Source organism: Dermacentor silvarum, unplaced genomic scaffold (genome assembly GCF_013339745.2).
Source record: "Dermacentor silvarum isolate Dsil-2018 unplaced genomic scaffold, BIME_Dsil_1.4 Seq327, whole genome shotgun sequence".
Classification (NCBI taxonomy): domain Eukaryota; kingdom Metazoa; phylum Arthropoda; class Arachnida; order Ixodida; family Ixodidae; genus Dermacentor; species Dermacentor silvarum.
The window spans coordinates 117,277-131,522 of NW_023606057.1; the positions used below are offsets into that span (position 1 = coordinate 117,277).

The 14,246-nt window shown below is 40.1% G+C and overlaps 1 long non-coding RNA gene across 1 annotated transcript; it reads right to left on the reverse strand.

Moving 5' to 3' along the window:
• Positions 1-7,778: 7,778 nt before the first annotated feature.
• Positions 7,779-13,724, reverse strand: LOC125941797 (uncharacterized). Its single transcript, XR_007464615.1, has 3 exons — positions 11,277-13,724; positions 8,535-8,667; positions 7,779-8,063 (listed from the first exon to the last, which is right to left on the reverse strand). It is a non-coding gene; the product is annotated as an uncharacterized LOC125941797 (long non-coding RNA).
• Between the last annotated feature and the right edge of the window lie 522 nt (positions 13,725-14,246).

Consider the following 14,246-nt stretch of genomic DNA (forward strand, 5'->3'; position numbering starts at 1 on the left):
ATTTTGCGCATAAGACACTTTTTCTGGAAACACATGCATTTGTTTTATTGGTACCTGGAAATTTAATGTTCGTCATTTTATTTAGCTTTCAGCTTCCTGCCCACATTTTTCTGAAGCGAAGGTCTGTTAGAAGAGCTGACTGTTCTGTTTGGTCACTTTATGACATCTTTAGAAACCTACATTTTCTTTTTCTATTGGGGGGGGGGGGTTAAATAAGCTTCTAGTAGAAAAGTGTGTGTGGATAAAGCCAAGTATAGTGGGACAGCCAATTTTCGAATCAAAAGATTTGAATATTTTCACATTCCTGCTTGATCCACCATGCGTGCCTGGTGCTTTCCTTCTTTTTGAGCAAAGGATGGTATCGCTTGCATTTTGCTAGTAATGTAAAATCATGTGCCCAGTGCTGTATCCACTGTTGTGTCAATTGCACCAGTCCACGTTTCATGAAAGCTGCTGCATTCATAAACAAATGAGATGCCTTGTGCCAAAGCTGTGCCAAAGACCGGTGAACAATGTATGTGACATGAGTATATGCAAAGGATGCTGTACTTGTGTGCGTTTCTCCACTCAGATGGTAGAGGGCTGCGAGTGACATATTTATAACTGCAATTGTTGACATATACTGAGTAATATTCTGTCCATTTATCTGTGATCTTACTGATAATGGCTGTTTTTGGCTACAGCTGCTTTATGCTTTATTACTACAGTCACCTACTGATACTTTGAATGTCAGTTCTATTAGACTTGCTTGATAATTTGGTCATCCAAGCACTACTCCATAGAGCCACTCCCCAGCCACTCCTTATACCTGCTTCATAAAGCCATATGCATGGTATGACGAATTTCGAAAGCCATATAGAAATTTCGCTACACATTTATGACACTTCCACGCATCATGTCGTAAAACTTGTAGCCGCAAGCAAATTGAAGCCTTCATTTTTAGGGTTATCATCCTCACCCTTGTCATTGCCAAATTATTTCTGACTTCCACATGCATTTCGAGTGCTTCAAGAAGATACGTTGACTTAGTGTCAAACTGTAATTTTCCACCACATAGTTTCTACAAAATAATGCACATTAGGCCTACCAGTGTAGCTGCGACGACTCTGGATGGCATAGTGGCAGGTGACAAGCTATCGTAAGAAGGTTGCTGCGATTTAGTGGCTATGACTGGTAATCAGGCCCAAGACTGTTTACTGATGACTGATTGCTTATTTGCGGGCAGCCTTCTGGTTGCCATACAATTTGCCTGTGAATTAGTTTGTTTTGCTGTTTTGCTTTCTATTCTTTCTGCGTGTCCAGTTATATGTTTGCGTTTCTGTGCACTTCCCTTTGTTTCTGAAAATTGGTTGGCTATATATATATATATATATAGTGTACACCGTTTTCCTATTGCAGCATCTGTGCTAGGTAGTTTTTTACCTCTGTGCTATGGCTTCGATGCTGTCGCAAAAAAGACATACCTTTGTCCACTAAGCCCCATTTTGGAAAGCAGTATATGTACATTTTAGTTGGACTACTTTGTATCTTGCTTTGTATACTTTACATCAATTGCTTTGTTTACATGACAGCACAATATTTGTATATACTAACTGTTTCTTTTTTGTACTATCTTTTTTGCACTAGTGTTGCTATTAAGTAAGGGGGTAGAAATATTCCAATATTAGAATTCAAATCTGACTAGTTCCAGCCATTTTTGCTTTTGATGCACTTCTTTAGGAGTTTAAAAGTACAAGGGCTATGTTTTTTTATGATTTGATTGGTCACAAAATGATAACCACAGTGAAAATCAAAACTTTTATTTAGAAGATTTAGCTACACTTTCCAGCTACTTCACTACATAGTCACCGCTCCGATTGAGACATTTGTTGTAGCGTGGTACCAACTTTCCTATACCCTCGTCATAGAAGGCAGCCGGCTGTGCTTTCAGCCTATTCCGTACACTGGTCTGCAGCTCATTGTCCGAGTCAAACTCCTGTTCTCCTAGCCAGCGTGTCATGTAATGAAAGAGATGGTAATGAGAGAGAGCCGAGTTTGGGATGCACGGTGGGTGAACAAGCACTTGCCATCAAAAACACTGTAGGAGCTTCTTTGTTGCAGCTGCACTGTGCGGTCGCACATTGTCATGAAGAAGGACAATGCCTGATGACAGCATTCCGCTTCGCTTGTTCTGAATTGCCTTTCGTAGATGTTCAAGAGTCACACTCAAGAGTTGGGCTGTATGAGGCTGCAGTGATGGTCATGCCACATACATCCTTCGAATTCCACCTAGAGAACGTCATTGCTGTCCCAGAGCACAGTAGTAGCCATACACTTTTTGCTGGAGAAGGTTCACTTCCACTGTTTGCATGAAATGCATTCACTGTTTGGATTGCTCTTTTGTCTCTTCAGTGTCGAAATGGACCCATGTCTCGTCCCCTGTGACAATTTTCTTCAAAAGATCTCCTTGGTCATGGTTGCACTGGAACTGGAATGTTAAAGCTGCGCCCATTCGCTGTGTTTTGTGATGGTCGGTCAGCATTGCGGGAACTCGCCTTGGACAGAGTTTGCGGTACTGCAGTCTCTCAATCACGATGGTATAGAGAGCTGACCGTGAAATTTTGGGAAACGAATAATCACAACATAAATTGTGAACCGATGATTTTCTCGAATCTCCTGATCCACTCGCTGAACAAGATCATCAGTTGACACTTGCTTCTTTCCCTGCCTGCCTGCATCATGAACGTCTGCGTCCTCCTTCAAAGTTCCTGCACCCGTGCCGCACTTTGCTGTCATGAAAGTTGTACTGTACACATTACTCATTCGTCAATGAATTTCGGCTGCATTGCACCCCTCAGCATGCAGAAATCGAATGACAGCATGCGCTTCACACTTAGCAGGAGACTATTGTTTGAGGCATGTTTACATGCTCACTTTGCGCTCATAATTGACAACTGCGACCTCGCACGCTTGACGGGCATACTAGAGACACTGCACAACACATCTGCATACAGCATCATCGGATAGTGACTGTGGTTTTCATTTCGCGACCGATTGGACCTTGAAAAAAAAAGTAACCCTCGTATAAGCTGGAAGGCGGAACTGGGTGAAGTTGACTGTGCTATATGTTGGCAATGTGAGCTTCAATATTCAATGTTTATGTCCGAAAATAAACATCCTTTCTAATACTTTGTTGTTGGCATCTATATGCTAAGTGTCTTGAAACTACACAGATGTAGAGGCCGAGACAGTGTATTAAAAAAAGCATTGTAAATGACCTAATTTATGCAATATTGCTCTTCATCTATAGCCTGCAAAACAATTTTGCAACAGTGCACTTTTACAATAGTAGCTGCCTTGAAGAACACCACCCTTCAATTATATTGGAACTTTAGTAGGGCATTTTTTTAGAAAGCTTTCAGTATCATATTCTCTTTTTATATATGCCACATGTATGATTGTCATTTGTACCCATTATAACAAATTATGTTAGAATTGAATTTTTATTGGCTATGGGGATTCCCTGTCTGCTATTATCTAACACCCATTAAGAAAGCCTAGCTGTGGTGCTTCCCACTATACTGACAAGCATGCAGTTTACCATAGCCAGTGCAGTGAAATAGCACATACATAAGCCTAGAATGCTTTGACATCACCATCAGTGTTCCCAAGTTGAAGTGAACTGAATAATTATTTTTATGTGCTCTATTTACATCGAAAATGGTGGGAGCAAATACGGCACTGAAGTAGCTGCAGTGCTACCTAATTATTGTGGACAAAACCAACATGAAATACTCAAATCTTTACAATATAATAAAAAGAGCATTAATATTAGACACAAATTTAGCAGATTACAGTAGTTAATAATTAAGCATATATCACAAAATAATATCCCATCAAAAATGGGACTACCTGCAGTGACTCTGTTTGGCAAATCAAGTAATTGTGCACACATCATGCACCTGTCATCATCACTGTGTCACTACCATGGCCCTAAGCCACCTATTATGTTCTCGATGTCACATATATTCACCCATTTTCCTCCCAGTATGTATCCCACCATCCACCAGTACACCCACCATTCACCCAGCACGCACACATTCACCCACCATTTACACAAGTCACCCAGTATGCATACCACACACCCAGTACACCACATTCACAGTCACCAGTATGTATCCCACCATCCACAGTCACCCCATTCACGCCACCATTGAGCCAATTCACCCAATATATCCACCAATGTACCCACCATTTACCACCACACCCACCATCCACCCAGCATACCCAGGATAAATTACAGCATGCCCAGCACTATTTCCAGCGTGCCCAGCACACTTTCCAGCATACCCAGCATAAAATTAATGATGGGCAATGGGGATTTTCAATAGGGGTGCAATGGAAGTGAGAAGTTAGTTTACGCTTCTGGTTCCACTCATTTTACCCTCAAGTGGTTGATATTAACTTGCATAATATTTCATACTACATGCTTTTACAAAGTAACTTCGATGCCCTACACTGCAAATTGTTATAGTGCGTGCTTATATCCTAACACTTATGTAGCACAAATTGATTGAAAATTTGTGCACAATCAATGGTAGGTTGAATGCAATCAGGAGGCCACTACACAGCAGCATTTCTTTTTTAGCCTCATTGCTTTGGCATTTTACAGTTATGTGAAAAAAAAAATAAAGATCGAGTTTGTAAATGATTGAACAATGCTACAGCAACAGCTTTGTATGTCATAAACATTGTTAATTTTGCACGTAATTTTCTGCTAACAATTTCACGCATCTGATAATTACAAGCCAAACCTTGAACATTGTGATTCCAAGGGTAGCACTGAGATTACGAAGTGTATTATGGAATTTGAAAGGCTACCACAGCTAGCAAAATCTAAGTGGGAAGAAAGTTCGAGGCTATGATTATGAATACTTAAGTTCAGTAGTAATGAGCAGAGGGTGAAATTTAGGCATTAAAATGGGGGTTTGGAGGTGCCTAGTTTAGGTGCAATGAATCTCAAATATGCACACTAAACTATTTCGAATTACAATGCGTTCTATGCATTGATTTTGTTTAGCCCGTTTTTATTATATGTAACCGACTGGTTACTTGTGATGCCTGAAAGGCAGCAAATGCATGTTATGCAAGCATTGCCGCTCGCGCCTTTGCTGGGCATAGAAAGGACACTTTGCTGTCAATCCACATATTGCACCCAACATGCCTAAACATCTCATTACACCATGACCTCAAGTATGTCTCTAGCAGTGTATTTGCATATGGTGATTGAGTACTGCATTGGAACAGTCTCGTAGCTTATTCTCTTAACCAAACACCTGCTTGCTGGAAAGAAAACGTGCCTCCCCACCGCTTTTCTGCAATATTGTGCCGAATACATTGCGAAACGTAAAAAGACATGCACCGATAGAACAGCGACTCTACCGCACATGACATCAATTATTTGTTGCAATCTCAAAAAATTTAGCCGTCAAATGACAATTACATTCAGGAGAGCTACCATCAGGAGTAGGACAATGTTTTCATGTCAGTACTAAGGAGGAAACCAAGTAATAAAAGCGACTTACTTCAAAAACTTGGAAAAGCTGCCTTTCATTTTCCTTAAAGTAGGCACACAGAAGTGGCATCAGTGCTTCTTCCGATGCCTTAGCATTGCCTCTTTTTTGTTGTTCTTCAACTTGAAAAATCAAGTACATGGTGTCCTTCTTCAGCACAGGTGCCAAGTGCTTATGCAGCAGCGGTGCACACGCTGCCATGTTTTCCTCAAACACAGCCTGAAACAAAAAATAAAACACTCACTAAGATACACGACCCCCACATATGCATGTGTGCTGCAAGCAAATATGACAGTTAAAAATGTACGATTCCTTGTGTCTCATACGTAATCTGTTTTTCGAGAAGGAAATGCCTAACAATGTTTACATTTGGAAAAAAGTTGCACACGTCTGCATCAGAAAAAAAATGGGGTTATTCAGCAAAGGAATTGTTATTTAAAAAGAACAAATCACAATTTGATAAATACACAGTTGCAATTTTATGAGCAAATGTCATTGCCCATCATGTATAATATTCCATGCAGGTACGGCAATGTTTTGTCATGATACAAAAACCAATTTAATAGCTCAAAACCTGGAGAAAAAAAGTTGAAAAAAAAAGCTAGAAAAGCACATCACAGAACATTTTTATAATTTGATGTTCCTTGATTGAACGTAAGCAACACTATACTTTTATGTTAATTTGTCCTTTGTGAAGTCTTTAGGATACTTATGCAACCTAAGAATGGCTTCCGCCTTTTTCCAAAAGGTTTATTTCTGCTGCTGTCATTTGATCTTGCAACATGGATGTTTATTGTACCGCCAGTGCTTTTATCGTGCAACATATTCATGACAGTGATAGCGCTAGAGACTTTATGGCTTGTAAAAACACTCGTGCTAAGTTCTTCTAGCAAGTAAAATAAGCTCCCCACAGAAAACCATATTTCATGCTGTATCATTTTCAGGTTAACAAAAAAGCAAACCCGCTCACAAATTTCGTGCAGTCATTCAAGTGCAAAATTTCTCAAAAATAAACTGTTTACTAGCTTTTTTTCGTTACACATTCAACTTATGTCATACATTGAAAGAAGAAAACTTAAATTATTTCCAATGTTACAATTTGTTTTTTTTGCTAGACATGACAGATTACAAGTAATATGCCATGATATTTTTTATGCTATAAACTATGAAAAAGTTCAATGATTACCATATACGGGTGTCCCAACCTACATGCAGTACCATTAAAAATATGCAAATACCACGTAGCTGGACAGAACCAAGGTAACGTTGTTTGCCATCGCTTGGAGATACTCAAGATTTGTTGCATTCTGCCTAATAGTCTTAAACTTCTCGAATATTATAATTCAATGAAAAGTGCTAACGAGAATATTGTGGAGCAACATCAATTGCCATGCGAGACGGACGCTCAAGGTACTTTGCGTGTATTTGTTGGCTTCTTTCACGCTCGGAAAAACACTTACGTAGCACGTATTGAGCAACAAAATGCTGTATCAGTTTTCCATGTTGCTCTACAATTCTCATTGACACGTTTTGCCTAACTATAATATCTGAGAAGTTGATTAATTAAGACTAATATGTAATTAGGCAGATGCAACAAATAATCTTGAGTATCGCCAAGCGATAGCAAACAACCTTGGTTCTGTCCAGCTACGTAGTATTTGCATATTTTTAAACCTTACTGCACGATAGTTGGGGCACCCTTATAATACAACATACGGTAAATGGTTAAGCCATCAATGTGTTCAATATGCATGCGTGTAGTGCAGCCTTGATTTATCAACTACTTAGCTTACCCTTTAAACTACAACATTCATTCCTGATCACAATAAAATGTCAGTGCTTGCCTTTACTCCTTTCCAAGGAGCTTGTCAGAATGTTGGTAGAAAAATGGCCTTTTGAATAGAAGAGGCCACTCTTCTTCACTTGGTTGTGGTTGGGAATGGATCACTGTTTACAAGTTTCTCTGTTCCGGATATGTTTCCCCCATATATAAAGTGCCACAGGCACATTGACATCTTCAGCTCTTCCTACCCTCCTGCTTCAAGAAATTAATTTTTTCTTCAATGTCCTGTGGATGCTCCAATTTCTTCGCGGTTGCCAATCAATGCATCCATAGGACCACTTTTTCTTCTTTGGTGTTTCTCTCGTTAGAAGGCGAGGCTGGCTGCTTTCCTCGGTAGATGTTCTCGACTCTGTTTTCCAGTTGTTGGAAAAGAGAGTCGTAACCTCTACCGAGGAGGTGGCCACCTATTGCCTTGTCTTGCAGTGCGCTGGGAAATTTCAGCACTATGGCTGAAGCTACAGACTTGATGAGTTCCCGCCTTGGCCTCGAACAGAATTTTGTTAGCTGGTCAACAGTGGACCTCACCAATTCCCTCCTCTCTCTTGGAGGAAGAGGTCCGTTAGCTTCAAGGGCAGTTTGCACACTTACTGGCAATCTATCAATTTCAAGCTTAAATTGAGTGTTTGCACTGTGGAAGGTTTCCACTAGATCATCTAGCCCGGAGCTGCCTGTAGGAGTGAAAAAAATTCTCTATCATACGTGCAAAATAAAACACTGAATTCAAGTAAAGTGATTTTACCTGGCAATGCAAGACAAGTGTGACAAGTAGCTTTTTTCATCAATTAAGGCTACATGCTTTTGAATGGGCAGCCTCGTGTTTGTTATTTCTATCTAGATAAAGAAATGCACTTACTGTAATTAGAATTCCATTTTGATAAATATTTAGCAAACACGGCAACACTGGTCTCCCGTCGGGTATTCAAGGTGTAAGCATTTGCTACCAAAAAGAACATGTGAGCCTAGCAGTCACTTCAGTGCACACTACTATTACTGTTTTGTTATTGGCCTAGTCATGCCAGTGAAACAACTTGCAGCTCCTATTCCTTCCTTGTAAGAGTTTTGGACTTGCGCACGAGTTAAAAAAAACACAGATGGTGTAGTTAAAAATCAATTCGGGTAACTGATTAAAAATAAAGTACCTGGAACAGCCTGGTCAACTGGAATTGGTGGAATTACTTCCGCCACAATGAATACTCTCTCTTCAAGTGGAAGTTCTTCCAATACGTCCTTGAAGATGTCTTCATCTAACTGAGTCCAGTCTCTCAAGAAAACCTGTAGAAAAACAATATGAAACAAAGTAATATTCAGTGTTCTCCAACAGAGCTCCTTGTAAGCAGTACTAGTGCTCTCCAACGTCACGCCAATGCTGTAACACAGTGCATAGATTGTCTGATGCCATACAGCAGCACATACTACTACAGTCTGCTGTAGATCACAAACTACTGTTACAGGTAGAAGAGTGGCTTGCTACTTATGGCAACTGAATGCCATGCAGGCACACATGACAATAGCTGGCTGCGTTTTATGCCTTTCACTTGTATGCCAGGCTCCCTGAGGGCTAACAATTTCTTCTGAATAGGCATTTTTTTATCAAAGTGAATGGATGCTTTTAGGTTCTTGCACTTAGTTCTCCTGTTTCCAGGTAAACATGGCCAGCTGAGCAATCTTTCACAGAAGCTAGCTTCCACAATGTCCTGATGTTTCAGAAAGGAAAAATACTCAAGCTTTCCATTTTTAACTTGACAATTCATATCTTGCATGGCAGATATTGTTGGTACCTACATTGATCGTTATGTGTATTGATCGTTATGTACATTGATCGTTATGAGTACTGCAAACGACGAAGAAACACAGGATGAGCACTGAACTTCAACTACATTTTATTCACAGGAATCGCCTCATTGAAAACAAACGAAAACTGTACTCCCAGCTTTTGCATATCACAATATCAGAGAAAGAGTAGATCAAGAGAGAAATAATTAAAAAATAAAATTACACCGATCACAGGAATAAGCTAAAAATAAGAACCTTATACGTAGACATTATTGGGGACATGCTACATACAAATCAATTGTGGAACACTGTGCGCATGCTTAGCCCTTTTCTAACCGGGTTCACTTTCTATAAGTGACACAGCTGTCAGGCTGCTGCATGCACTCCCTGGTTTCTAGCTGTGGTATGCTTCTACCAGCTAACGTGCTCTCAGATTTTCATGCTGGAAAGCACATCAGCATTAAAACCAGCGTGACGACAACTCTTGCAATGCAAGGCCAAGAGAGAGAGAGAGGGAGGGAGTGCATGCTCCAGCCAGACATCTCCGTCACCTTTGGATAGTGAAATAACGTTAGAAAAGGCTAAGCATGTGCACAGTGTTGCATAATTGATTTATAAGTAGGATGTCACGATGATGTCAGCAATAAGGTACTCATTTTTAGCTTACTCCCGTGATCCATTTTTTGCGATTCATCTTTTTAAGTTCTTTCTCAGTCTACACTTTTTCTGTTATGTGTGAAAGCTGGAAGCACAGTTTTTGTTACTTTTCAAGGAAACGATTTCTGTGAATAAAATGTAGCTGGAGTTTAGCACTCTTCCAATTCATTTCTTTCTCTAACTTCATTGTTGCCACTACCTGTTGCAATGAATCGAAACCAACTCGCCCAATTTTCCCCGTTCTCTTTACTTTTTCTTTCCCGAGAACTTGACAGGCCTTTTCTTCACCTTGTATTGCAGTACCAAAACCTCTTAAGTTATTCTAAGGCATTGCCCTTACACCCTTACATGGCTTTGGCAGACTTGCATGTACAAGTGCAAAATGTATTTCATTATAATGTACATGTCAGGGTTTCAATTTTGAAATGGTGCAAATCTGCAGTTGCTTATCACCACGATTATTAGGCCTTGAAAGAGCCACAAGTGAACATGCCCACTGTGGCTGGCTATGCTGGGCGAAAGATTTTTCATTTCGCTTAAAGATGGAAAGTGATGAAGAGCAAAGCAAGGAATACAGCCATGCACCTTTAAACTGTGGCATTCTCTTAGTGTTCTCATTGTTCGTGCATGCGTACTCATTTTTTTGGAGTGGTGCAGAACAGAACAGTGCTGTTGTTGAAGTGCGCAAGCCCTTTTTCTTCCAAGTTTCTCAGCTACGTTGTGAACTCCCCTCCGAGACGGATGCATTACCACAGTGGTTGATACCATAGCTTTAGAAGTACTGCCAAAAGTTAACAGCACGCACCTAATAATGCTGCATGTATACACAACCGTACTCCTAATTCACCACTCCGATCTGTCAGTTATTTTTCACCTTTACAGCAGAAAAATAGTTTACCTGTGTAAACAATTTTAATGTTGCAAAATGCAGCATCACCTTAAACATGATTCTCTATAGAATAGGAGACAAGTACTAGTACACTTTTCATGGTAACATATCATTAAGGCAGCCCCATCCTCCAAGTTTCTTACCTGCTTAAGATCACATTTTCCAATAGCATGACACACTACAGCATCAATGTCTATGTTTAACAGGCTTTAGCTACAAGAGCCACCCTTGAAATGTCAAATGACAAAATGAAAAGATACATGTAATCGCTAGTGCAATAGACATGAAATGTGCTTGACGTAAAAAGATTTTAATGGTTATTCAACGTGGATAGAAATATAAATAACAGAAGTTGAAAATGTCGCAATGAATGCCATGGGTATATAAAATGTAGCATATTAACTGAGGGCTGATTCTGAATAAACAAATTTTGCGTGCAGAAGCGCTATACATCAGAGGTTTACAGAAAATTTTTTTGTCTTCCAAAATTACATACCGACTAACACACAAATATTGAAGTGGCTACAGAACAGTAGCTATTATGACAAAATAATGACGTTACCTTTGCATTTGGAGAACTGCAGACTCCTTTTTCGTTTGCCTGAACAAGCACCTCTGCTAAAGTGGTAGCATGAGCCACCTTTTTCACCACTTGATCGCCACTCCAAATTTTAATAAGTGGCATAGTGGACTGTTTCCTGCAGTGCAGTGGCGAGAAGCTTGTTGAGAAGCATCAAGAAACACTTTTGTATAGCGAAGAACCTACAGTATTCACTGCACTGGTCAGTGATGACACTTATGCGAGCTGCCACACCAAATAACTGGAACTTTCAGAACTTGTAAGTTCCATCTAACAGTATAAATCACAAAACACCAGGTAACAGACAAATGCAAATGTGTTGCAAAGCAAACAATGCAACTACATGCTCCAAGCCCAGGGGCATGGAAAAGAGTACAGACTGTCCAGTACATCTAACATCACATACAGAGCAGTTGATATCAATATTGCCTACTTGGGCAAGCAAGTTTCACACGGCAATTCACACAAGAAATGCAACTTGGCTTAACATAACAATTGAAAAGAGTTTTTTACATAATAACAAGCATACCACAAAGCACGCTTTGCTTCAAGACAGCACTATATCAGAGTTTGCAGGCTACAATTTATATTTTACTCTGACAGTACAACTATAAACTGATACAAATATTGGAACATCGACAACAGTAGCCGTCTTTCTAGTATGATACAGCAGAATCTTGATAGAGCAAAGCCGCATATAGGGAACATCTGTGTTGAAGAGAAATACTGCGTTGCTTAAGCACGAGTAAGCACACATATACAAACTAATTTATATAGAAACGTTGCAAGGCGAGAAGGTGGTGGCATTGCTGGTGCTGCTACAACTGCTTGTGATTACACTCAGACAGGTGTCCATTAATTTTTTTAATTGATATAGTTAAGATGGTCATAACGAATAAACTGATATATGAAACCGTGGGTAGTTGTGCCATAAACAAAAGTACAGTTTTCAGAAAATTATGGGAGTAAACAATACTTGCACTCACCATGGTTATTTCAGCGAACCATTTCAATTTACAATTTATGCCTGAATGCACACACTGGCTGCTTTGAACTTTGAAGTCCCATCAGAGTGGTAACTATGCTTTCCTATTACAGAAATGGTGGCAGAATCCATACATGCAATGATAGCCTGCAAATATGGGGCCGAGAAAGCTTTCCTTTTGCAAGCGATTTTTGCCATTGTCTGGTCACCTTGAATAACGATTTGTGCATTAACAGGATTGCTTGGAATTAGCATTCACCATTCTTTCTACAGTAAGAACTTTTCTGTAAATATAGGCACTACATTTCAACAAGTAGCAAACTTGCACTCCTTTAGAACCCACTGTGCATGGCAAAGCTTAATCGTAGTCACAGAAAAGCAAAATGGTGAACTAAAGCTGTAGTGAAGATACCAATATAGTGAAGGTCTTCCCTGTATCAACAACTGCACTGTAACACGGTTCTACTGTATAATGTACCATACTGAGTGGCTTTGCTGTATATCGAGTGTCTGCAGTAAAACAATGTAGGACTAAAATACTATATGAAGCCCTATCAACAAGGCAAACTTTTTTTTTGCTATTGCAAGGCATGCTTTTTCATTCAACTTTTATAACAAACTTCACAGTGAGGTATAACAACAGAATTTCGATACACAATTGAGCATGCAAAACCAGCCTGATAGTGCTCACAGCGTTTCAGGAAATGAAAAGTTCAGTCTAATAACAGTGGCACCATTGAAAGCGTAGGGCTGGTAAGCTGTCCTGTCTAGCAGCTCAAAAGGGCATAGGAGTTCTGTTGTGCAAGCTGAACTTTGCAACACATACAACGAGAGACCTGGCAAGCATGCTGAACGAACACACTTAACTAACAGAAATATTTCTGCAGAGATGTTTTTCACAATGGCAATTATTAAACCAAACACAGGATCAAACCTTGTTCCCGACACAAGAACATAGTCATCGACTGCATACATGCAACCATCCACAGTGGCTTTCTTTAGCAGGACACTATGCTCACGAATCTGACAATGCACAACCTCACTCTGAATCCTTGTTTGCTCATCCTGGCTCATGTCTGTGAACACTGGAGAAGTGCGGAATAAACCTCGGGCAGCCAGGAATGATTGATAAAGCTGGTGTCGTTCGCTCAATGTCTTTGTGACATTCTTGAAGTTTCGTGAACTGCGTATGCACTGTTTAAAATATTGATGTTTGCCTTCAAATCTCATAGTCCACACGTGGCAGAGTGGGCCAAACTCCTGAATAAGTTCACTGTAATGTAGCATGTAGTGATGCTTTGGCCGTAGTTTGGCACTGGGAAACAGGATACTTCGAGACACTATGTAGTCTTCGGTCAAAATTTTCAGATATGCAACTTGAGCTGCAGTTATTTTTGGTGCCATAATGAGATCGGTTACCTCCATGAGTTTGACCACGAGCTCCCAAGTTGGGTCATTTGTATCGGCCACTTTTGTGCCTATATCAAAGGAAGCAATCTTAACAGCGTCCAATTTTGAATTGCATGGCCCCCAAGCTTGTCACTTTGGCTGGGCACCTTGGCTGGCTTGTTTCGCAGGTCATGAGTGCTGTATTTCAAAGTAGAAATCCTGTTGTTCAGATATTCATAAGTAAACCACCTTTTCTTGGTGACAAAATACCGAATGTATAACGGCAAGTCATGTCGAACTACACCTTCAAAAAGGTCATGTCCAATACATGGAGGCAATCCTGACCGGCACACATGAAAGTGCCTCAGTACATGAAACGGGGAGTTATTTACAATGCCACAGTCACTCTGTTCATTACTGCTTTCAAGCCGTTCAAGTGACTGCATATACTTTTCTGGGGTCCGCCTTTCCCCAACTAGATGTGGTTTCTCATGAAATTCTAAACGAGTCAAAAGGCAGAAACGGCAAATGAATGCGGATGTGCTGAAGTTCTGGGTGAAGCCACCAATCATATGACT